General features: G+C 36.6%; 1 non-coding gene across 1 annotated transcript; it reads left to right on the plus strand.

Moving 5' to 3' along the window:
• Positions 1-14,221: 14,221 nt before the first annotated feature.
• Positions 14,222-17,580, plus strand: LOC128039514 (28S ribosomal RNA). The gene has a single exon (XR_008194015.1). It is a non-coding gene; the product is annotated as a 28S ribosomal RNA (ribosomal RNA).
• The last annotated feature ends 7,561 nt before the right edge of the window (positions 17,581-25,141 follow it).

The raw sequence follows: 25,141 nt of genomic DNA on the forward strand, positions 1-25,141 counted from the left end.
GATATTAACAATTTAACATCCAATGAATTAATAATCAATTTTCTAAAAGATACATCAAGACAATGAGAGGAAAAAGTAACTAATATATCCTATACATAAAAGTTCTAAAATAAATTAAATATATGAATTCAAAATAGACTCAAAATGGAATTAAAATAACCATTAAATAGTTGAATTTGAAATAAATTTGAAGCAAATAAAATACATATATTAGCTTAATATATATAAAAGATAAACATAATAATAATAATAATACATATACTCAATTAAAACATAAATAAAAATATTGAAAGTAAAACAAAATTTAATAGGTAGCAAACATAGATAAAAATAAAAGAAAGATTATATTTGTACTTCAAAAAAAACGAGGGATTAAAATAGTAAATAAATGCATAAACTCATAATCAAGTCAGATCACCGGAAACGGCGCCGTTTCGAGCGTTTCTCTCCTCAACTGACAGAAGGACGAAATTAAAAACAAGATCAAATTATGTGGCAAAATAAAAAAATCAAAAAGGATAAAATAGATGCAAATCAAGAAAAAGAGGATCCAAACACTCAAATAGACCACTGGAGTGAAACGCACGGATCCAAGGCAGGATGCGGGTCAGATATCGGTTATAGGCCAATACGGCGTCATTTTAGAGCCACTGACATAGGCTTAAAACGACACCATTTCCTGAGCTATATAAAAGGGTAAATAAACCCTAAAACCAAAGTAAATAACCTTCCACCATTCAATCTCACCCGCTAGTAAGAAACCCTTCTCCTCTCCACCGTTTCGAACTTTACCGATTTATTCACAAAACCTCTTCCCAAACTTCGATCACGGCGAAGCGAGCAGAGATCCGACGGTGTGCTTCGAGAAGTTAAAACCTCCCTCTCTTTCCTCTTTTATCTTTCGCCAAGAAGAGAGAAAATGAAAATGAAAATGAAAAAGATACAGAGAAAATCGGGAAATCGTCTTTCCTTATTCAGTTTTTTTTGTATTTCATAATGATTTCTCCCTTTTTTATTAAATAATAAATAAATCTCAAAACAAAGAAGCAGAAACAATGAACAAACCCTCGAAGAAAATCCAATCTCTAATCACCTTTTGAAACTCTTTTTTTATATTTCTCTGAATCTTTTTCTCTTTTTTTTTGTATACAATAACTGTGAATACGTGTGTTTTTTTTTATATATATGAAGAAGAAAAAAAAGCTCCTTTACAAATTCGAAAATGGCTTTATATAGCCGAAAATAAAATAGAAATTTACAGGAAATTCTTTTATCAATTTCTGCTATTTTTCCTCGCTATTCTCGTGTATTCTGCTGCTGTTGCTACCTTTGACGCTTTTGTTGCGTTGCAGGTATGAGTACAGAAGTTGTACGGAGGCCAGCTGGAGGCTCGTGGTGGCACTACGTTCGTGAGGAGGCAGGCACTCGTGGGAGGATCAAACGTCACGTGTGGAGGCTTGGCTGCTGCGCCTGTGCTAGGGCTGAATGCCTAGGGTGTCCTGATTTTGGTCTTTGGGGCTTAGGTGATTTGGGCCATTGTAATTGGGTTTAGTTTTTTTTGTAATTGGGCCGTGTAAATGGACACTATGGTTTTTATTTTATTTTATTTTATTTGGTTTAATAAAATGGGCCGAGCAAATATTGGGCCTTACAATTGCCCCTCTTTACTCATTGTCGTGTAACGGGAATGGAGCAAAGACTTAAAAAAGGTCAATTTTGCCTGGTCGTGCTGGACCTTAGTGCTCTTCTTCTTCAAGTTGCCTCATTCCATCCACTGCATCTTCAGAGGTATAGGAATTGGTGTCTCGATCCACTCTACCGCAACATCAGGGAGATAGGATTTGTAACTCGTAACTTTAATCTGTTTAACTGTGATGTCGAGGAAGCAAGATTTGCTGTTGTAGCTTCAATCTGTTCCACTAAACCTCCTGGGAAGTAAGATTCGCTGTTGTAGCATTAATCTTTTTAACTACAATGTCGGGGAAGCAAGATTCACCAATTTGGCTTTAATCTGTTCCACTGCATCGCCAGGGAAATAAGATTCGCTGTTGTAGCTTTAATCTTTTTAACTGCAATGTCGGGGAAGCAAGATTCACCGATGTGGCTTTAATCTGTTCCACTGCACCGCCAGGGAAATAAGATTCGCTGTTGTAGCTTTAATCTTTTTAACTACAATGTCGGGGAAGAAAGATTCACCGATGTGGCTTTAATCTGTTCCACTGCACCGCCAGGGAAATAAGATTCGCTGTTGTAGCTTTAATCTTTTTAACTGCAATGTCGGGGAAGCAAGATTCACTGATGTGGCTTTAATTTGTTCCACTGCATCACCTGGGGAGTAAGATTCGCTGTTGTAGCTTTAATCTTTTTAACTGCAATGTCGAGGAAGCAAGATTCACCGATGTGGCTTTAATCTGTTCCAGTGCATCGCTTGGGGAGTAAGATTCACCGTTATAGCTTTAATCTTTTTAACTGCAATGTCAGGGAAGCAAGATTCACTGATGTGGCTTTAATCTGTTCCACTGGATCGCCTGGGAAGTAAAACTGGTATTTTCGATCTGCTTCGTTGTTAATGCAGGAAGACAAGATCCGCTATCTTTACTGATATGTTCTCTGGGGAACATGACCTGTATAATAAACCTAATTATGCCTAATGATTAAGATGGCATGATCAAAATGAATCCAATGCTCCTAACTAGACATGTGAATAATGTTTGCATGAACGCAGAGTTTTATTTTTTTCCGAGAATGATCCCGCTTAGGTTGTCATTACTCCAAGTTTATTAAGGCTTTGTGACTGACGTGCTACAGCACCCTCCAACTTGACTGGCTTTTCTGAATAAACATTTAGCCAGGTTGCCCCCCACTGTAAACCTTCAAGTTTAATCCATTAGGGCGCAAAATTTGTACCATCATTCTCCCACTGTAATCCAAGTGTAGAAAGATATGGCTTTTTCTCAATCCTCTCTTATTACAATTCAAGGATATAAGATCCAACTCATTCTGGTTCCTTACACCATTCCCAAGGAGTCGTACTGAGGACTCACGTGCAAATGAAGGCTCTCTTCTCCTAGGTAACCTCTACCTATTGCCTGGTGATCATTGCTTACTTGTTTATTTAAGCTTTGTCATTAACACGACATCTTGTCATCTTGTTCAATCAATGCATTTGACAACAAAATCCAAAGAGAAAGTCTAAATTTAGACGCTTCCTTTTCAAATTTCCAACCTTTAAATTTGGTGTGTTCTAAACAATAGTCCTGTTTCAGGTTCCTATATTATTTAGAACTTTTCAAAGTAATATGCAAAACTTCCCTTGTGAAAGTTCAATCAGTCCATTAATCATTATTCCAATGCAACATGCTTGCAAAAAAGTTCATAACAATAGATAAGAATAAAGTTGGTTTTGAGAATAGCTCAAAAGGAATAAATTATCAAAAATAGTAAAGAAGGATAACAAAGAAATTGATTGGGAATGTATATCTTGGAAAAGAAAAAAGTATTCCAAGAACAACAAATTCAATATAAATAATATGAGAATTGGGTGCCCCAGATATCGCAACTTAAACTTCTCTGTACAAACTTTCTGAAGACCATTTTGAGTTTGACATGTGTTTAGAAGATCTACAGTGCTTTGTCGATGCCCCAAGATGTTGTCTACCATTTCCTGTTGATTCAGGTATAACAAGATTACCACATGCCCGAAGATTTGAGTTGCTCTGATCGCTTCATACCCCATTCTGATCAATATTTGAGCCGCCCTTTTCGGGTTTTCAACTCAAATCCCCTTTGGCCTAAGGTGCCCTTTGCGGGTTTTCCCCTTAACCTCTCCATTTTTACTTTTTCATTTTTTCATTTTTCATTTTCATTTTCATTTTTTCATTTTTCATATTTTTTCTAACTCAGAGTGCCCTTTGCGGGTTTTCACCTTGGTCCTTTCTTCTTCTTTAAACAAAGTGTTTCTTGACTGGATCTGAGTTTGTAGGATTAGCCATCTCATTCAGGATCAGTGCTCCTCTGAAAAAGGTCTTCTTTACAACACAGGGACATCCCCGGCTTAGCATTCATTTCCTTCTAGAATCTTTTTGTTGAGGAAGGATCTTTTTCAACATCCAGCCCTCTCGTGGAATTCTCTGAGACGGCCCTGTTTATTATGGGCTCGTATCATCTGGTACGTCTGACCCTGATGAATAGATTTTAACCCTTTTCCTAGGTCCAACTGATCACATCGCGATCGGATCATTCCAACTCTAATACCCGGAGAGAGGGGATTTCAATAGGTAAAACTACCTCAATCCCATAAACCAAAGAGAACAACGTTGCTCTAATAGAAATCTTGATAGATGTTCAGCAAGCAAGGAGGGCAAATGGTGATTTCTCATGCCAGTCCTTGTAAGTCTCAGTCATTTTTTCATTTCATTGTCTTGCAATACAGTGACAAACCTTGGTGTCTGATTTTGAATTTATTACAACTCTCAGCTATCGTGCTATCATTCAAGTTCAATGCATTTTCCAATACCATCGGCATATGATCACATTGACGCATGAAGTAGCCTCTATCCATATGATGAAGTAATTAATGATCTCAATAGTGAAGCAATGCCCATTAGAATTCTTCGATAATGGTGATGTCCATGCCCCATTTTGCTCAAAATTTGGGTCGCCCTTTTCGGGTTTTCAACTCAAAACCATCTTTGGTCACAAAGCGCCCTTTGCGGGTTTTCGCCTTGGCCTCTCCTTTTCTTTTCTTTTTTTCCTTTTTTCTTCTCTCTTTTTTCATTTTCATTTTTTTGACTTTGATTTTGATTTTTTCTCTTTCTTTTTTTTGTTTTTGATTTTGATTTTGATTTTTTCTTTTTGCTTTTGATTTTGATTTTTATTTTTATTCCCCTTTTTTTTTAATTGGATCTGAACTCATAGGATTACGCAAGTCTTTGTTATCCCTTTCAAAGAACCAATACTTTTCTTGATAAAGTCCCCCACATAAGGTATTTCACTTTCATCTTGTATGCGAAAACCTTCCTTGGTATCAGATTTCTTTCATAGAGCCTTTTGGGCCACAACTATGACAGAAAGCTTTGGATCCTCCTCTTTAATCAAAGTAAAATCCAACAACATCTTGAAGGGATGGAAACTCGACTTCAAATGGGCAAAGCTATGCTGAGTCAACGGGAGAGGCATTGCCTCTGCAAAGAATTGCATCGTTCATACTGCAAATTTCTGACATCGCGCTGTTGTGCAAATTTTATTATAAGCGGTTAACCCGGGCATATCCTGGTATGATCATACAAAAACATCTTTGAACTCTAGAGGTGACTCAACAAGGTCTTGCTTCATCTTTGCGGTCAGGTCAATTCTAATCTTCACCAAGCTCATAATTTCTAATAATTCCTTGTGAGGTAGGATCTGTCTATCCTCTTGTTCAACCATCCTCAACAAGTCCGGAGATAAGCTACAATCTTTGTCATTTTCAAAGTCATGAGATCCCTCTAAACACATGCCCCGCTCAAAAGGAAAATCTGGGTTTGTAGTAGAGTCATTCACGTAATTGATACATGGGGACCCATAATAAGCACCGAAGAATATATAAAAGAATGTATAAATTCATGAATAATTATTTGTACCATATGATTATGAATGAATGAATAATAATTTGGAAGAAAATCCAAAAAAATGAAAGAATCTAGAATTGTTTGTAAAGAATGAAAATATTGGCTCAGTAATAATTGCAAATATGTAATTCATAACATTCAGACATGAGCCTATTTCACAAAGGAAATTTCTATCATTTTTAGGCTAAAAACAACAAAAATGTTCTGAACATTACTCTAAATAAGTTCTAAAAACTACATTGCTTTCTTCCGCAGCCCAATTTCTTAGAACACTTCCAAATTTATAAGGGCGGATATCTAACAAGGTCCCTTTTTCAGTTGCTTTTCGTTGATGTGAACATTTCCCACTCTTCTTCATGCATTGCATTCACTCCATTATCAATTATGATTGGGTAACGGATTTTCTGCACTAGAGTCATCAAACTTGACAACACCCATGTTAATGAGCCTTTCAACAAGCTTTTTAAAGACGGTGCAATTTTCTATCAAATGTCCCCCAATTCCCGCATGATAATCACACTGTGCATTCGCATCATACCATTTGGGGTACGGAGGTTGCAGGGGCTTTGAGTAGAAAGGAGCAATAATGTGCGCATCGAATAAGTGTTGATACAGCTCCTTATACGACATCAGAATTGGTGTGAATTGGAGCTTCTCAGTACTTGGTTTCACTCCAGAGTCTTGTCTCAATGAACCTTGTTGACTAGCGATCCCTTTACCTGGATGACTTACTGACCTTGAGTAACCAATGTTATTCATCTCATCTTCTTTTCTCCTTGAGACTGATTTTTGTTACTCTCTCCACCCTCTATTCTTCCATTTCTGATGGCGTTTTCAATCATTTCACCATTCATGATTATATCTGAGAAACTCTTTGAAGCACTTCCCAACATGTACGTGATGAACGGGGCCTTCAATGTGTTGATAAAGAGCATCGTAGTTTCTCTTTCTATGAGTGGCGGCTGGACTTGGATAGTGACTTCCCTCCATCTTTGTGCGTACTGCCTGAAACTGTCACTCGGTTTCTTCCCTATGTTTTGTAAAGTGATTCTATCGGGAACCATATCTGTCACATGATTGTATTGCCTCATGAATGCTTGAGCTAGGTCCCTCCACGAACCAATCTTGGTACGGCTCAATTGATTGTACCATTTGGACGCTGCCCCTACCAAACTGTCTTGGAAGCAGTGTATTAGCAGCTGATCGTTGTTAATGTAGCCAGTCATCTTTTTGAGCCTTGATCAATTTTTCCATCATGTTTTCTTGGATTTTATCTAACCGCTCTTGGATTTGTACTTGTAACCGTTCTTGCATATCCTTTTGCATTTGCTTCAATTTCTCTAATCTTTGATCCATTTCCTTAGTTTTGTGACGAGTACCGTAAGGATGTTTGGTTGGTTGGTTTTCCAGATTAGCTGAAACAAATTTACTCAATTAGACTCTTTCGATGGGTTTTAATGATGTCATGTAATGCAGATGCATGAAATGAATGCCTAAAGAGATGTTAATTCTGATTCAATTACATTTAGAAAACTTTATTAGAAAGCAAATTCCTTTACATAAAGCAGATGCATATACGGCCTCTCCCTTATATTCCAAGAGACAACATCGATCTTTTTCTTCATCCGTATGCTTGAGATAATCTCATCGATAGATGTCACTGCTAGCTTCTTTTCTTGATCTTGGTCACAATCCATCATTTTCCCATCTTCATAAGGCTTGTCGGCTTCTTTAAGGGAGTTGGAATGTCGAAAGATCTTAAACAATCGCCTTGAATCCTCAGGCCAAGAAGTAAAGGTCATGAACTCTTTCATCACCCTTCTTGTGTTTCTCAGAATATATTCAGGCAGCCATATTGTTTTCCACTTTATCAAGGAATCCGTATCCCATGACAAACTTTCTAATTTAGTAATTGGATTTGAATCAATATCTCTTTCCTAAGATGAAATTGTAATGCAATCATAATCAAAACAAAACAAGAGGGGTTAGTAGAAAACATAAGCAAGCAAGGAAAACAAAAGTACGTAGTCAGGTAACGACTAAGGATTTGGAGTGGCTCTACCTAGGACGGGTTCCTACAGTCTCCTACATGTGGTTTAGCTCTAGAGTCAAGGTACCCAAACCAGCAGACCCCTCGATCCTCACCCATTATAGGCTCATATGGACCGAGTTCGGTTCAGAGGAATACATTTCCCTACGGCTGCACGGAGATGAAAATCTCACGAAGACATAGGTACGGATGTATTCCAAAAGTGATCCACTATCCTGTACGGAGGTGAAAACCTCATGAAGTAGTAGCTTCTCACTCCCACTTAAAAGGGTAACACTAAACAGCCTTTATGTAATATGATGTCAAAATATAGAGCTCAATTTACAGTAATCATGCCAAAAATGCAAAGAGAAGATCGTAATTTTTTCAAATCAAATTTTTAATTTTCGACAATAAGACAAAAAAAAACAATCAATTTTACGGTCTGACTCTCTTAGGCTCCCCAGCGGAGTCGCCAAGCTATCAAACCATCTTTTTAATTTTTTTTTAAAAACGGTGGGGATCGACTCTGGAAAATAAAGTGGGAGTCGCCACTGATCTTTTATTGAGGTGTGATCGGAACACCTTGAAACTGATTTTAGGTCTGCGAAATTTGAGAAAATAAGTTTGGGAGTTGGTTATCCACGAGGAAGGGTTAACACCCTCGCAACGCCCAAAATTGGTACCGAATTAATTGTTTAATGTCTTAGTGTCGAAACTTTTCGAAGATGCACTTACTTCAAAGGGTTAATACAATCCTTTGAAGTTTAAATTTGAATAAACCAAATTGAATAATAAGATGCACTTATTTCGAAGAAATAAATTGCCACACTAGTGAGTTAGGGTGCAACAATTCAATCGCTAAAATGAACTATGTCTTTTTAATTTTTTTTAAATTTTAAAATTCATATATTTTGAGAAGGTTATTTGGTTATTTAAGTCAAACGAGAAAATCAAAAATCAGTAAGTTAGAGTTCAATTTCTCGAAATTCCTAAACATCTAACATTGTATTTATTTTAAAATTGTATAGTTTTACCAAAATAAACACTTAGCTATTCAAATTCATCGAAAAGAATTGAAGCCCAGTAAGTTAGGGCACAATTCTCTCGAGAGCTACGAACACCAGGCCTTTTTGAAAATTATGAAATAGAATGATTATTGTTAAAAAAATACGATTTTTACAAATGTAGCATGATTGAATGGTAATATACAATGTTCAAGATAAATGGTAATCCAAACACACATAAAAAAAATAACAAGTAAATAATAGGTAAATGCAAATAGCAATAATAATTTTAATCATATCTTACAAACATCAATATTAACAATTTAACATCCAATGAATTAATAATCAATTTTCTAAAAGATACATAAGGACAATGAGAGGGAAAAATAATTAATATATCCAATACATAAAAGTTATAAAATAAATTAAATATATGAATTCAAAATAGACTCAAAATAGAATTAAAATAACCATTAAATAGTTGAATTTGAAATAAATTTGAAGCAAATAAAATACATATATTAGCTTAATATATATAAAAGATAAACATAATAATAATACATATACTCGATTAAAACATAAATAAAAATATTGAAAGTAAAACAAAATTTAATAGGTAGCAAACATAAATAACAATAAAAGAAAGATTAAATTTGTACTTCAAAAAAATGAGGGATTAAAACAGTAAATAAACGCATAAACTCATAATCAAGTCAGATCACCGGAAACGGCGCCGTTTCGAGCGTTTGTCTCCTCAACTGACAGAAGGACGAAATTAAAAACAAGATCAAATTATGTGGCAAAATAAAAAAAATTCGAAAAGGATAAAATAGATGCAAATCAAGAAAAAGAGGATCCAAACACGCAAATAGACCATTGGAGTGAAACGCGCGGATCCAAGGCAAGATGCGGGTTGGATATCGGTTCTATGCCAATACAGCGTCGTTTTAGAGCCACTGACATAGGCTTAAAACAAAATTGTTTCCTGAGCTATATAAAAGGGTAAATAAACCCTAAAATCAAAGTAAATAACCTTCTACCATTCAATCTCACCCGCTAGTAAGAAACCGTTCTCCTCTCCACCGTTTCAAACTTTACCGATTTATTCACAAAACCTCTGCCCAAACTTCGATCACGACGAAGCGAGCAGAGATCCGACGGTGTGCTTTGAGAAGGTAAAACCTCCCTCTCTTTCCTCTTTTATCTTTCGCCAAGAAGAGAGAAAAAGAAAACGAAAACGAAAAAGATACAGAGAAAATCGGAAATCGTCTTTCCTTGTTCAGTTTTTTTTGTATTTCGTAATGATTTCTCCCTTTTTATTAAATAATAAATAAATCTCAAAACAAGGAAGCAGAAACAATGAACAAACCCTCGAAGAAAATCCAATCTCTAATCACCTTTTGAAACTCTTTTTTTTATATTTCTCTGAATCCTTTCCTCTTTTTTTGTATACAATATCTGCGAATACGTGTGTGTTTCTTTTTTGTATATAGAAAGAAGAAAAAAAACCTCCTTTACAAATTTGAAAATGGCTTTATATAGCCAAAAATGAAATAGAAATTTACAGGAAATTCTTTTCTCAATTTCCACTATTTTTCCTCGCTATTCTCGTGTATTCTACTGTTGTTGCCGCCTTTCTTGCTCTTGTTGCCTTGCAGGTATGGGTACAGAAGTCGTACAGAGACCAGCTGGAGACTCGTGGTGGCGCTACATGCGTGAGGAGGCAGGCACTCGTGGGAGGAGCGAACGTCACGTGTGGAGGCGTGGCTGCGGCGCCTATGCTAGGGCTGAATGCCTAGGGTCTCCTGATTTTGTTCTTTGGGGCTTAGGTGATTTGGGCCATTGTAATTGGGTTTAGTTTTTGTTGTAATTGGGTCGTGTAAATAGACACTATGGTTTTTATTTTATTTTATTTGGTTTAATAAAACGGGCTGGGCAAATATTGGGCCTTACAACAATGCTAAATTAACTTCAGCTACCTTAGAAGAATAAACATGCATTGATTAAGTATTGTGTGGACTAAATACAATTTCAATACGATTTAATAATTAATTCATTAGTTATCTAACAATTAATATTGCAAGAATAACTTAGGGATGTTTTTCCTTAATCAAGCATCTTACCGAGGCCTATAACAGCACAAACACAATTTCAATAATTCAAGCAGGAAAAATATAATCAACCTAACACGAATTAAATTCAAGCTAGATTGATTAAAATAATAATTTCAATAGCATAAATATTCATAAACATGTTTTTCAAAACAACAACAAAATTTAAAGAGATAGGGAACAAGAAGCAAATCCGGTGTTTTTCCGTGGCTTGACTGAGTTCTCCGTTCTTCGTTCTTCGTTGTCCTCGGCTATCAAGGTGGCTTATGAACACTTTAATTTCTGCTCAACAATGGCTGATGGGGACCTCTTTCCCAAGAGAAGAAATCAGCACTTGAACAAAAAGGAAAATGGGAAGGAAAAGTTGAGAGAAAAAGAGAAAGGAGAAGAGAGAATGAGAGTGTGAGGGATGTGTTGAATGATCAGCAAGGGGTGGCTTTTATAGCTGATTGTAGCAAATTCCATCAGCCAAAGGGACCCCCCTTGGCTAGCCATACACATGGAAAAGTTGAGAGATTCAACTTTGCTAAAAATAACCTAGGGCAAATCCATAAAGCCACATTTTTTGGAGGGGTTGAATGCAAGGTTGAAAGTTCTTCAAGGGCTTCTTTGCAAGCTTATTTAGTCAGATAAAATGCTAATTTTTGTCAGCATATGGACGGTTCTAGGCAGCCCAATTGGTGGCTGGTTCGGTTCACTAGATTCGATTCAACCAATGCGGTTCAACTGGACCCTTTTTTTCCATAATTAATTTATAATAATTTATTTAGCACAAATTAAATTGGGAATAAATTAAAATTAATTATATTATGAATTAAAACACATTTTTGGACCATCTTAGGATGGAAATAAATTTTCCTTGATGCTTCAATTTGCTTCTCGATTTTATTCTTCGAGCATTGTCTGCCGAGCCAATTTTCGCCCTTTGTGCGAATCTGTTGAAAATAGGCAAAATTGATCAAAATTAACTATAAAATTAATTAAGATTCATCATGTTCATATTTTTAACATAATTTAATTATTTTAAAATATTTAATTATTTTTTGACAAGAATTTAACCGATATAGCATGATTTTAAGTTAAATGGGGCATGTAAAAACACATAAATTTTTGTGTTTCCAATTGACCATCGCTCCTACTGATTGAATGGTCCGGTGAACTGTTTGGATCACATCGATGTTGGTGGTTGGTTGCTCGCTACATCGGAAGAAGTCCTCTAAACCTTATCAATTAGAGGAAGAAGTCATAACAAGGTTTTTGTAGGTTAACCTGCGGAAGGATCGTTGTCAAAACCTGCCTAGCAGAATGACCCGTGAACGTATTGTAAACAACATTGGAGGTGGTGCAGGTGCATTGTCGCCACTCGCCGCCCCCGCGTCTCAGAGCGGTCTGTTTTGTCATCCCTTTGCCATCAAGTGGGGTGAGATGTCAGGATCAACATCTTCAAGGCAAAACGAACAAACCCCTAGCACGAATCACACCAAGGAATTGAAACAAGAAAGGTACACGTCTTCTATCACCGCACCGTTCACGGTGTCAGTGCTTCAGTGATGTTGTTCTTTTGTCTCAAAATATATAAAATAACTTTCAATAATGGATATCTCAGCTCTCGCATCGTTAAATAACGTATTGAAATGCGATACTTGGTGCGAATTGTTGAATTCTGTGAACCATCGAATCTTTAAACGAAAGTTATGCCCTAATCCATTAGGCCGAGGGCACGTCTCCTGGATGTCACGCATCATCGCCCCTATCCAACCCCGAGCCCTTGGTCCTCGATTGGACCGGGGAAAAAATTGGCCTTCCATGCGATCACAGCCAGCAGTTGGCCTAAATTCGAGTCCTCTACGACATCATCGTTGAGACGATCAATGGTAATGTTGTAAGCAACCTCGATAGGAGTTGTGCGTGTTCGTCGATCGAGACCCTTGAACCTTTTTGGCATCGCAAGGATGGTGTTCACATCGCGACCTTAGTTCAGGCGGGATTACCTACTTGTTAGAGTATGCCCAAAGATCAATCATGAGATGGTTGTAATAACATACTTGATTTATCATGTTTATTAATATAAGGCGTTACCATTATTATTTCAGTTTCTTTTCTGTGTATATAAATAAACTGTTTTATAATAATGTCCTGAGAATAATATGATTATTCTTAAAAGTTCCTTAGTCAAGTATTATTGTTGGATAGGACAACGATAATGCATTAAGACTAACGTGTAGTTGATTGATGATAAAGAGTTGTCATTGATATGGAATGTCAGAATCATTACATGAATATGTGTGTTAGAGAACAACATATTGGACTGACCCGTTATGAGTATGTTTCTTGGATTATTATGTAATTGTCACGACATTACTCATAATGATTAATATTTATATGATCCTCAGACTTGAGATCATCATAATCCCAACATCGTGAGTTGTATATTTTGATACAGTCAAACGTACACCGTAACTGGTTGTTCTATAAAGACTGATGTTGGATATACCACAATCTATGTAGAGGGATATGGTTGGTCGATATAGGATAAGTCCCTCCTACATAATGGGAGTAATATCTTAGGCCACTTGATTAAGTAAGACTAGAAATGCATGGCCATGCTCAAATAAGTTGATATTAGATGTCATACTTATTTGTATATCGTAGTCTGCTTAAGAGATCAAGGAACATGGAATGGACAATGCAAGTGTGACTATTCCATGACTTGTGTCCAATCCGAGATAAAGGACTTAAGGATTATTGCATAAAAGGTTAATCATAAAAGGTTATGTCGAATCATGATCTCTTGTGACTTAGGTAGCAATGATGCATTGCTAGATGCCACTCATTGTTCGTAGCATTAGAATTGTTCTAGTGTTACGCTAACGTTACAAGAACCTCTGTGGTCACACCCTATAGTTGAAATGAACGGAATATACCATAGTTGGTATTGTTTTTTGTCGCTTGAATTAAATTAATTATAGAATTAATTTAATTCGGTAATCAAATTTCAACACATTATGTACAAGGTTGTTGTACATATAGTGAGGACATGAATTTGGTTAGCATAAGAATTCAAATAAATATATGGTTTACCGAACTTATATTATAATTAATGTAACTATAATTTTCGGTTTAAAATATTATCATATTTATTTAATTCTTAAAAACCCTAAAAAAACAAAAGGATATAAATAATCACGTTTTTCTTTGTTTGAGTCTAGCAGCCGCATAAGAAAAATAACTCTCAAAATTGTTTTGGGGATTCCTTCCGTTCGTAGTCAACTGGGTGGATTACGTAGAGACCGGGATCACGATAGATTGCGGTTTTGGTTCGACAGCAGATCAGACTACTTGTTGTTGAGGTGTTGTTGTCTACTCTGAATAAACATTAGGTAAATTCGTAACATTGATCACCCTGATTCGTTCCTCACACATGGATCCATGGTTAGGGTCGCCAATTTTAATTTTTTCGCTGTGCCGTAGGGGTGCCGGCGATCCAACACTACTGAGTTTAAGCATATCATTAAGCCGAGGAAAAGAAACTTACCAGGATTCCCCTAGTAATGGCGAGCGAATAGGGAAAAGCCTAGCTTCAGAATCGAGCACCATCGGTATCTGAATTGTAGTCTGTAGAACCATCCTCAGCTAGGGACCAGCCCAAGTCCTTTATAAAGGGGCACCGGAGAGGGTGAGAGCCCCGTCGTGCTCAGACCTTGTCACACCACGAGGCGCTGTCTACGAGTCGGATTGTTTGGGAATGTAGCCCTGATTAGGCAGTAAATTCCGTCCAAGGCTAAATACGGGTGAGAGACTGATAGCGAACAAGTACAGCGAAAGAAAGATAAAAAGGACTTTGGAAAGAAAGTCAAAGGGTGCTTGAAATTGTCGGGAGGGAAGCAGATGGGGGTTGGCAATGAGCCCCGAGAGGATGTGGAACAGCGAGAGACGGTCCACCAATCGGCTCAGGGTGTGGACCAACACTGGTCGTGGTGACGGCCTATGCCCGGGACTTTGATACGCCCATGTAGACATCGTAGCCTCAATCGTGAGATCCAGCACCTGACGTCTTAATGTGGTTCGGCACCTGTATGCTCTGGGCGTCGGCTTGTGGGCTCCCCATTCGACTCGTCTTGGAACACGGGCCAAGGAGTCTGACATGTGTGTGAGTCAACGGGTTAAAAAACCTTAAGGTGAAATGAAGCTGATTCGCGGGATCCCTCACGGGTGCACCGCAGACCGGCCTTGATCTTCTGAAAAGGGTTCGAGTGAGAGCATGCCTCTTAAGACTCGAAAGATGGTGAACTATGCCTGAGCAGGGCAAAGCTTGTTGAAACTCTAGTGGAGGCCCGCAGCGATACTGCCGTGCAAATTGTTCGTCTGACTTGGGTATAGGGGCAAGAGACTAATCAAACCATCTAGTAGCTAGTTCCCTCCGAATTTTCCCTCAGGATAGCTAGAGCCCTTTGCGAGTTCTGTCAGGTAAAGCCAAGGATTAGAGGCATCGGGGGCGCAACACCCTCGACCTATTCTCAAACTGTAAATAGGTAAGATGGTGCGGCTACTTCATTGAGCCGCGCCATGGAATCGAGAGCTCCAAGTGGGCCATTTTTGGTAAGCAAAAATGATGATGCAGGATGAACCGAAAGCTAGGTTACGGTGCCTAAGTATGCGCTGACCTATAACCCACAAAGGCTGTTAGTCGATAAAAACAGCAAGACAATGGTCATGGAAGTCGACATTCGCTAAGGAGTGTGTAACAACTCACCTGTCGAATCAACTAGCCTCAAAAATAGATAGAGCTTATACGTGCGACCTATACCCAGTCGTCGGGGTAAGGGCCAGGCACCGATGAATAGGAGGGTGAGGTGGTCACTGCAAAACCCTGGGCACGAGCCCGAGTGAAGTGGCCATCGGTGTAGATCTTGGTGGTAGTAGCAAATATTCAAATGAGAAATTTGAAGGCCAAAAAGGGGGAAAGGTTCCATGTGAACGGCACTTACGCATGGGTTAGTCGATCCTAAGAGACGAGGGAAGCCCGTCTGATAGTGCGCCTAACGCGAGTTTCGAAAGAGAATCGGGTTAAAATTCCAAAACTGGGATGCAGAAGCTAACAGTAATGTTAGGGACTCTGAAAATGTCAGCAAGGGCCTCAAAAAGAGTTATCTTTTCTGTTTAACGACCTGCCCACTCTAGAAAGGGCTCAGCTGGAGGTAAGGTCCAGCGGCCAGAAGAGCACCGCATATCGTGTGGTGTCCGATGCGGCCCTGACAACCCTTGAAAATCTAGAGGAATGAGTGCCGATCGTACTCATAATAGCATCAGGTCTCCAAGGTGAACAGCCTCTGGTCAATGGAACAATATAGGCAAAGGAAGTCGGCAAAATGGATCTGTAATCTCGGGAAAAGGATTGGCTCTCAGAGTTGAGCATGGGGGTCCTAGTCCTGAACTCGTCAACTGTCGGTGTACTGCTCAAGCTACTCTCATGGCGAGAGCGAGTCATCATGTGCTGGCCGGGGGACGAACTGGGAACGGCTCCCTCGGGGGCCTTCCCCGAGTGACGAACAGTTGACTCAAAAACTGGTATAGACATGGGGAATCCGACTATTTAATAAAAACAAAGCATTGCGATGGTCCCTATGGATGCTCACGTAATGTGATTTCTGCCAAGTGCTCTGAATGTCAAAGTGAAGAAATTCAACCAAGCGTGGGTAAATGGCGGGAGTAACTATGACTCTCTTAAGGTAGCCAAATGCCTCGTCATCTAATTAGTGATGAATGTGAATGAATTAACTAGATTCCCACTGTCCCTGTCTATTATCTAGTGAAACCACAGCCAAAGGAATGAGCTTGGTAGAATCATTAGGGAAAGAAGACCCTGTTGAGCTTGACTCTAGTCTGACTTTGTAAAATGACTTGAGAGGTGTAGGATAAGTGGGAGCTCTCGGGCGAAATTAAAATACCACTACTTTTAACGTTATTTACTTATTCCATGAATTAGAGGCGGGGCACGGCCCCTCTTTTTAGACCCAAGGTCGGCTTCAGCTGAACGATCCGAGCAGAAGACATTGTCAGGTGGGGAGTTTGGTTGGGCAGCACATCTGTTAAAAGATAATACTGGCGTCCTAAGATGAGCTCAACAAGAACAGAAATCTCATGCAGAACAAAAGGGTAAAAGCTCGTTTAATTCTGATTTCCAGTACGAATATTAACAGTGAAAGCATGGCCTATTGATCCTTTAAACCTTCAGAATTTGAAGTTAGGGGTGTCAGAAAAGTTACCACAGGGATAATTGGCTTGTGGAAGCCAAACATTCATAGCGATGTTGCATTTTGATCCTTTGATGTCGGCTCTTCCTATCATTGTGAAGCAGAATTCACCAACTGTTGGATTGTTCACCCACTAATAGGGAATGGGAGCTGGGTTTAGACCATCGTGAACAGGTCATTTTTTCCCTACTAATGTCACATCGCAAAATTAATTCAACCTAGTAAGAGATGAACCATTGATTCGCACAATTGGTCATCGCGCTTGGTTGAAAAGCTAGTGGCACGAAGCTACCGTGCGCTTGATTATGATTGAACGTTTCTAAGTCAGAATCCAGACTAGAAGTGACACACGCACCCGTCACCTGATTGCCAACCCACAGTAGGGGCCTCTGTCCCCTAAGGGCACATGTCGTAAGTGTAGTGACTGCAGCGGACAAGTTGTGGGCGCCTCCTTGAAACGTAATTCCCACCGGACAGTGGGTAGAATCCTTTGCAGACGACTTAAATATGCGACTGTTAGAATTCGGCACCCCTACGGTGCAGCAAAAATTAATTCATCTGGTGATCCAAACCATGGATCCATGTGCGAGGAATGAATCGGGGTGAAATAAAGGTTTCGAAATTACCAAATCTTTAAACTAAGTAGACAGTGACACTTCAGCAATGAGTATTCTGATCTACTATCGAACCAAGCTACAAAATTTGATGACTCCGGCCTCTATGTAATCCACCCAGTTGACAATGAACAAAAGAAATCCCCAAAATTGCTTTTTTGAGAAGACTTTGCTTGACAGCTGCTAGACCTTTTTTTCTAAGCAAAGGAAAACGAGATTTTTAATTTTTAGGGTTTTTTTAAAAAAACACACTTTTACCCTCTTAAAATTGGTATATATATAATAAATCATAATTCATTAAATATTTATTCAAACATAATATCATAATTGAAATTAAATAAATATAACAATGTTTGAAACCGAAAATTATAATTACGTTAATTATAATAATGATTTGATAAACTATATTTATTTGAATTTATATCTGAACCAAATTCATATATTAATAGAACTATGTTCTCATTATGTGTACAACAACCTTGTACATATAATATGTTCGATATTTGATTACCCAATTAAATTAATTCTACAATTAATTTTATTCATGTGACAACCAAACATAATACCAACTATGTTTTATTCCGTTCATTTCAACCATAGGGTGTAACCCTGTAGGTTCTTGTAACTTTAGCAGTAATACTAGAACGATTCTAACGTTACAAATAATGAGTGGCATCTAGCAATGCATCATTGCTACCTAAGTTACAATAAATCATGATTCGACATAACCTTTTTGCGATTAACCTTTCATGCATTAATCCTTAAGTCCTTTATCTCTGGGTTGGACACAAGTCATGGAATAGTCACACTTGCATAGTCCATCCCATGTTCCTTGATATCTTGAGTATACTATGATATACAAATAAGTATGACATCTCATATCAGCTTATTTGAGCATGACCATGCATTTCTAGTCTCACTCAATCAAGTGGCCTAAGATATTACTCCCATTATGTAGGAGGGACTTATCCTATATCGATCAACCATATCCATCTACATAGATCGTGGTATATCCAACATCAGCCTTTATAGAACAACCGATTCTGATTGTACGCTTGATCGTATCAAAATATACAACTCACGATGTTGGGATAATGATGATCTCAAGTCTGAGGATCATATGCATATTAATCACAATGAGTAATGTTGTGACAATTACATAATAATCCAAGAAACATACTCATAACGGGTCAGTCCAATATGTTGTTCTCTAACATACATATTCATGCATTGATTTTGACACTCCATATCAATGACAACTCTTTATCATCAATCAACTACATGTTAGTTTTAATGCATTATTGTTGTCCTAGCCAACAATAATACTTGACTAAGAACCTTTTAAGAATAATCATATTATTCTCAGGACATTATTATAAAACTGTTTATTTATACACACAGAAAAGAAACTGAAATAATAATAGTAATGCCTTATATTAATAAAAATGATAAATCAAGTATGTTATTTTAACCATCTCATGATTGATATTTTGGGCATACTCTAACAGCGACGGGGTATTGTAAGCGGAAGAGTGGCCTTGCTGCCACAATCCACTGAGATTTAACCATTTTTCGCTTCAATTTGTCCCTTCTTTTTCAGCTTCATAGGTCATGGCATTAAAATCACCACCCACGATCCAATCCTCTCTGACCAATATTCTCACCATTCTAAGGATATCCCAAGGCCGACTTTTGAGATTCGGATCAGAATGGCCATAAAACCTCATAAACCTAATATTATTATGGCTTTCCATACAAACGAGTCAATATGGTGGCTAGAATAGTTTTGTATAGTCACATTAACATCATCTTTCCACAGCATCGCCAAGCCTCCACTATGACCTTCCGAACTCACCACAAAGCATCCAGCCATTCTACATAGGTTTCGAATGCAAGTGAAGTTATTAGAATTCATTTTTGTTTCACATAGAAAAACAACATTGGGGTTATTAGCCATAAGGAGTTGCTTAAGTTCCTGAACTGTCGCAGGCTACCTAAGCCCACGACAGTTCCAGCAAAAAAACTTCATTACTCTTGGCAGGGCTGGTCACCAACCACCGCCTTGCAAGGTGAAAGACCGTCCACTAATTTTCTTCAAACGAATCTGGTGGGGCTCTTTCCATTATTCTCCCCATTACTCCCTTGTGTTTTTTTCTTGTGCACTTCATTCTGCCTTTCCAGCACGCACTAATTTTGTTGGGTGTTTCTCCATAAGGGATCTAGATTCTGATTCCTCTTCCCCATATCTAACTTCTTTTTTTCCTTCAATGTCATGAAATCATTTTCATCCCCATTCCAAATTTTTTTATAGTTTTTCTTGTCATTTGAACTTATCTTCTTTTCTAGGATTTCGATCCCATTTCTCCAGTTTCCTCTATTTTGGGTTGACCCCCTAGCTGAGCTTTAAGCTAGCTCCCATATTGAAAGTTGAGGTTATTTGTTTCTAGATGTTCTTCTTTTCTAGAGCATTTCTGGGTAGTGTGTCCAATAAGGTCGCATATATAACAGAAAGCAGGTAACCTTCATACTTGATGGCCCAGACAGTCTCAGTTCCCTCACTTCCAACAAGATGAACAACCCTTCGAAGGGGTCTTAGAACATCTATTTTGACCCTTATCCTTATGTAGTCAGTCCAACCCCCATCTTTATCCCTCCAATCAATTTCCATAACCTCTCTTATCACCTTTTCCATGTCAATGGCAACCTGTCTATCCATTTACTCAAAGGGGATGTTGTAGATCCTTATCTAAAATGGCCTAATATTAAACACGGTCATCCAGCTCTTGACCCTTTACAAAAGGCAGTATCACAAACAGGCATTGATCAAAGAGCCATGGAGTCAAGTTTAATATTCTCGTTCTATCGTTAGTATTACCTAACTTCACAAGTATCACTCCTTCATTCAATGCCACAAAGTTGACTTTATCCATGGTAAACCATAAGAATTTTAGAACACGATACATGGCTTCTCTGTTAAATTTTTTCGTAGACATAAGGAAGGGGAGATTATCTATAGTATTAGCAGAAATAAGAAATCTATCCAACCCCTCTTTAACTATTTTATTACCCTCAAAGTTATTAACCCACGTGAACTATCCCTGGGTCGAAAGCCTAGAGAGGACTTTAAAGACTCAAGACTCTTCTTTAAGTTTGATGTGTGCTGAGCAAAATAGAGGGAAGCCAAAGACACTATTAAGTAAGCTTGGAGCAGGAGTGATACAAACATCATTGAGAAAATCGAGAAGGTGCGTGAGGAGCTTGGCCCTTGGCAACATGGTCGGTATAGAAGGATGAAAAACCATATTTGTAGGCTAGTTCTGAGGATTGACAAGCTTATTGATGACCCTTATGAGGATTCAAATGCTGATAGGTTGAAAAATGCTCGTCTTAAGTTGGGGCATCTTTATGCCAAAGAGAAGAGCTACTAGGCTCAAAGATTGTGGATTAGATGGCTCAAAGAGGGGGATAAAAATACTCATTTTTTTCACATCCGGGCTACCAGTAGATTTGAGAAGAATAAAATCGAAAGGTTAAAGGACTCAAATGGTATTTGGATGAATGATACAAATAATATATGTAATAGCCCGTTTTTAGTGAAATTGGAACAGTAGTTTTGAGACCACAAATTCGATGTGAAAATATTTATTTTATTATTATTTTAATGTCTACAAGATGTTAGTAGTGTAGTATAAAAATTTCGTTAAGAAATTCGATGTTTGCATGCTTAATTAAGTAAAAAGGACTAAAATCATAAAATGTACAAAAGTAGTGTTCTAGTAGCTAAAGGTATTAAATGGCTATAGAACTTAAATGTAAGAGTACTTATATAGTAATTAGACCATTTAAGTGATAGTGGACATTTATGGGATTGGTTGTATTGAAACTTCATAAGATTTAAAAGGTTAATCAAGTAAATAAGTAAATAAACTTAAAACAAAGTATCATCTTTATTTTAACCTAAAAACTAATTTGGTAAGGAAGAAAGCTTCCATTGATGAATACTCCATTCGGCCAAGCTAAATGTGTATGCATGTAAGTGAAATTTATCACGTTTTTTAATGATTTTTATGTTTTTGAAGTCGTTGTAGCTTAATCTAGCTAGCCTAGGGACTAATTTGCAAAAATTTTAAAGGGTTAGGGTTTTTCCATGAATGTATTCATGTGATTGTTGATGATTAATGGAAGAAAAGGAATCTTTGTTGATAAATAAACAACTTTTGTAAAGTAATTTTTGTTGAAAATGTCAATTAAGGGCTTGGATGTAAAAATAGTAAAAAATGCATAGTGAAATTGTGAAATAATGATTTATATGAATTGGTATATGTTCATGAAGAATTTGGCTAGCTTGGGTTAGGGATGAAATTGCATCAATTTCAATTTACGAGCTTAAGGACTAAATTGTAAAAAGCTAAAATATTAGGGGTAAATTATAAGTATGCATAAATGTGGTTTGTGGATTGAACTGAATAATTGAGGTTGATTGAAACATTTGATTGAATATAATTATTTATTTAGATCAAGATAAATCTCAGCCAAATTTAAATCGAGGAAAGGCGAAAGTCACGGATTAGCTCGATCGTACTCCTACACACTAGTTATCAATGTAAGTTCATAGTATTTAAACGTATAATTGAATTTCCATATGTATTTTTATCTTATAAATATGTAACTAAATGTTTATGTAAACTATACCCCGATTGCACATACGTGCCCCTATTTGTACTTTAGTACCCTTGATTGAACTTACGTGCCCCTGTTTGTATTTCAATAATTTCAATCAAGTAAAATAAGAGTTGCATTTAAATAGTGTTAATTTAAAATATTTACTATGTTCTTACTAAGCTCTGTAAGCTTATACATTTTTGTGTATCATTTTGTAGATCGTTATTGCTGACCTTTGGACAGATTGAATCTTTGGCTCACACTATCCATCGATACTGGTAGCTCTTATACTCTTTAGGGTAGTGGCATGTATATGTGGCTATATAGGTTGTTTAGGTATAATATGGTGAATTACTAAACTAGGTAATTAGGTACTTGTAATACCCAATTTTAGGTCTGGCCCGCAATTAAAATAGACCAAACAAATAAAAAAAAGAGTCCAAATTACATGGCCCAATAATACCAAACCCAAACCCAACTAAACCAAATACCCAATTCACCGAAACCCTAAAATCTAACAACTTCCAGCACAGCCCCAGCCGCCGCACCTCCACGTATGCCGCCTATAAGAGTCCAATAGCAACAAAAACACAGTGTAAAAATAGAGATAAATATAAAATAAGTTGTATTTCTGGGCTATAAAAAGAGCCAGATTTTCTGTTTTTTTTTAAAAAAGGGTATTCATAAAAAAAGAGAGGAAATCAGTGTAAAGGGAGGGAAAAAGAAATCAAAAAGTTTTAAAGAAGGTGGTTCTTTCACTTTTTCTTCTGTATTTTTTCGTTACATTTTTCCTTTTCTGTTTTTTATTAATCTTATATGAAAAAAGAAAAGAAGAGTTAGGAGATGAGGAATCTACCTGGCTCTGCCTACTCCGTCGCAATTGGAGTCGGGCAAAGCTTCAGATCGCTGAAGCGGCAGAGGGCAGAGAAGGTTTAGTTTTTTCCCTGATAGTTAATGTAAATAAAGAGTGTGCTGATTTTAGGGTTTTAAGTGGCTTTTATATTGTGCATAAAACGGCACCGTTTAGGGCCTATTTCAGTGGCTCTAAAACGGTGCCGTATTGGCCGTTTAGCCTCAGTAACTCGCATGGTGACCCGACCCGGGGAAGGATCTGCGCGTTTTGTAACACTTCGAAAAATTGTACAGAAAGTCCCTTTTCTTTCGCAGGGTATTTCAAATCGATTCTTTTATTTCATTTAAATTTGGCCACACTTTTTAGGTTTCATTCCAATTTGATCTGTGTCAAGATGCTGCGTTTTGAGGGAAGGGAATATGTCCCATTCGGTCCCCATGTTATCCGCGCGTCATATTTTGGCCCTCATTTTTGTTTTATTCTCATTTTTTTCCCTTTTAGTTTTGCTTTAAATTCAATTTAATCCACATTAGTTTGATTTAATTTGCTTGTGTTTTATTTATTTAAGTATCGATTATTATGCTATTTTTTAAAAAAAATTTAAATCTGATATTATTTGAATGTTTATACTTATTATTATTAAATTAATCATTAATATTATCTAAGTGTATTGTATATTATTATTTTAGATTTATCATGTTTGTTATTTCTAATTTATCAATATTATTATTTTAAATTCATCATTAACTTTATTTTAAATTTATCATGTATATCTATTTCAAATTTATCATTAATATTTTTAAATTTATTATATACTATTATTTTGGATTTATCACGTAAGATTATTCTAGAATTATCATCAAAATTTTTAAATTTTATATGTATTATTATTTCAAATTTATTATATATTATTTATTGTAAATTATCCAATTCATTTCAAATTGTAGATATTATTTGTATTAAATTGTACATTCATATATATATATATATATATATATATTTAATTCATGTATTGTTTTAAACTTCATCCATATACATACTGTTTATTTTGAATTATACATATTACTTTTTATTATTATTATTTTTCTATATAATGTATATTCTAATTTTTCTTCATACTTCATTTGCTTAAATATTTTTGTATATTGTGTTTTATTAGTTGTTTTAAACAATTTATTAAATGATTTATTTCAATTCATTTCATGTATTCATTTTATCTTAAATTGATTTGCATAATAGATTTTTTTAGCTTATTACTTACTTCATGTTGTTTTATTTATGTACCCTTTCTTTGGAATTAAGTTTGTTTTATATATTATTTCTAGTTCGATAATTATTATGTGCATTTGGGGTTTGTACGCGCATATTGTTTAGTATTCGCCTATATATATTATTCCATGTTCATACATTTGCTTTTCAGTTCGAACATTACATCATAGTTAAAATTTCCGATTTATTTGCCAAAATTTGATTATTTCATTTCTTTTCATTTCGAATAAATCAAATTTATATCATTGTTAATATTGCATTAAACCTTCACTTTGATCCAATTTTGTAAAAAAAGGGAAAATGAAGTATGCAATATGTCGTCTTTGGAACGATGAGAAATCATGCTCTAACTTATAGGGTTTCGATTTTCTCATCGAACTAAAACGACTAAACATTTTAGTTTTCAAATACACAAAGTTTCAATAAAAATTTTTTAAAAGGTTAGCTTATGCTCGGGATTTCAAACGTTGCATCCTAACTTACGAGATACGACATCTTGTTGCCTCGGGATGAGAAATCCTTTTACATTCGTTCAAATCTATCCAAGCATTGTTTTAAGATATGGCATTAACAATAAGGGGAATTGTTTCTAAACTTTTCAAATTTTCGACATTTGACTTTGAGACATTAATTAATCAATTAGATACCAATTTTTGGGCGTTACGAGGGTGCTAATCCTTCCTCGTGTGTTGTGTAACCGACTCTTGAGCCTATTTTCTTAAATTTTGTAGAC

Source organism: Gossypium raimondii, chromosome 2 (assembly GCF_025698545.1).
Source record: "Gossypium raimondii isolate GPD5lz chromosome 2, ASM2569854v1, whole genome shotgun sequence".
Classification (NCBI taxonomy): domain Eukaryota; kingdom Viridiplantae; phylum Streptophyta; class Magnoliopsida; order Malvales; family Malvaceae; genus Gossypium; species Gossypium raimondii.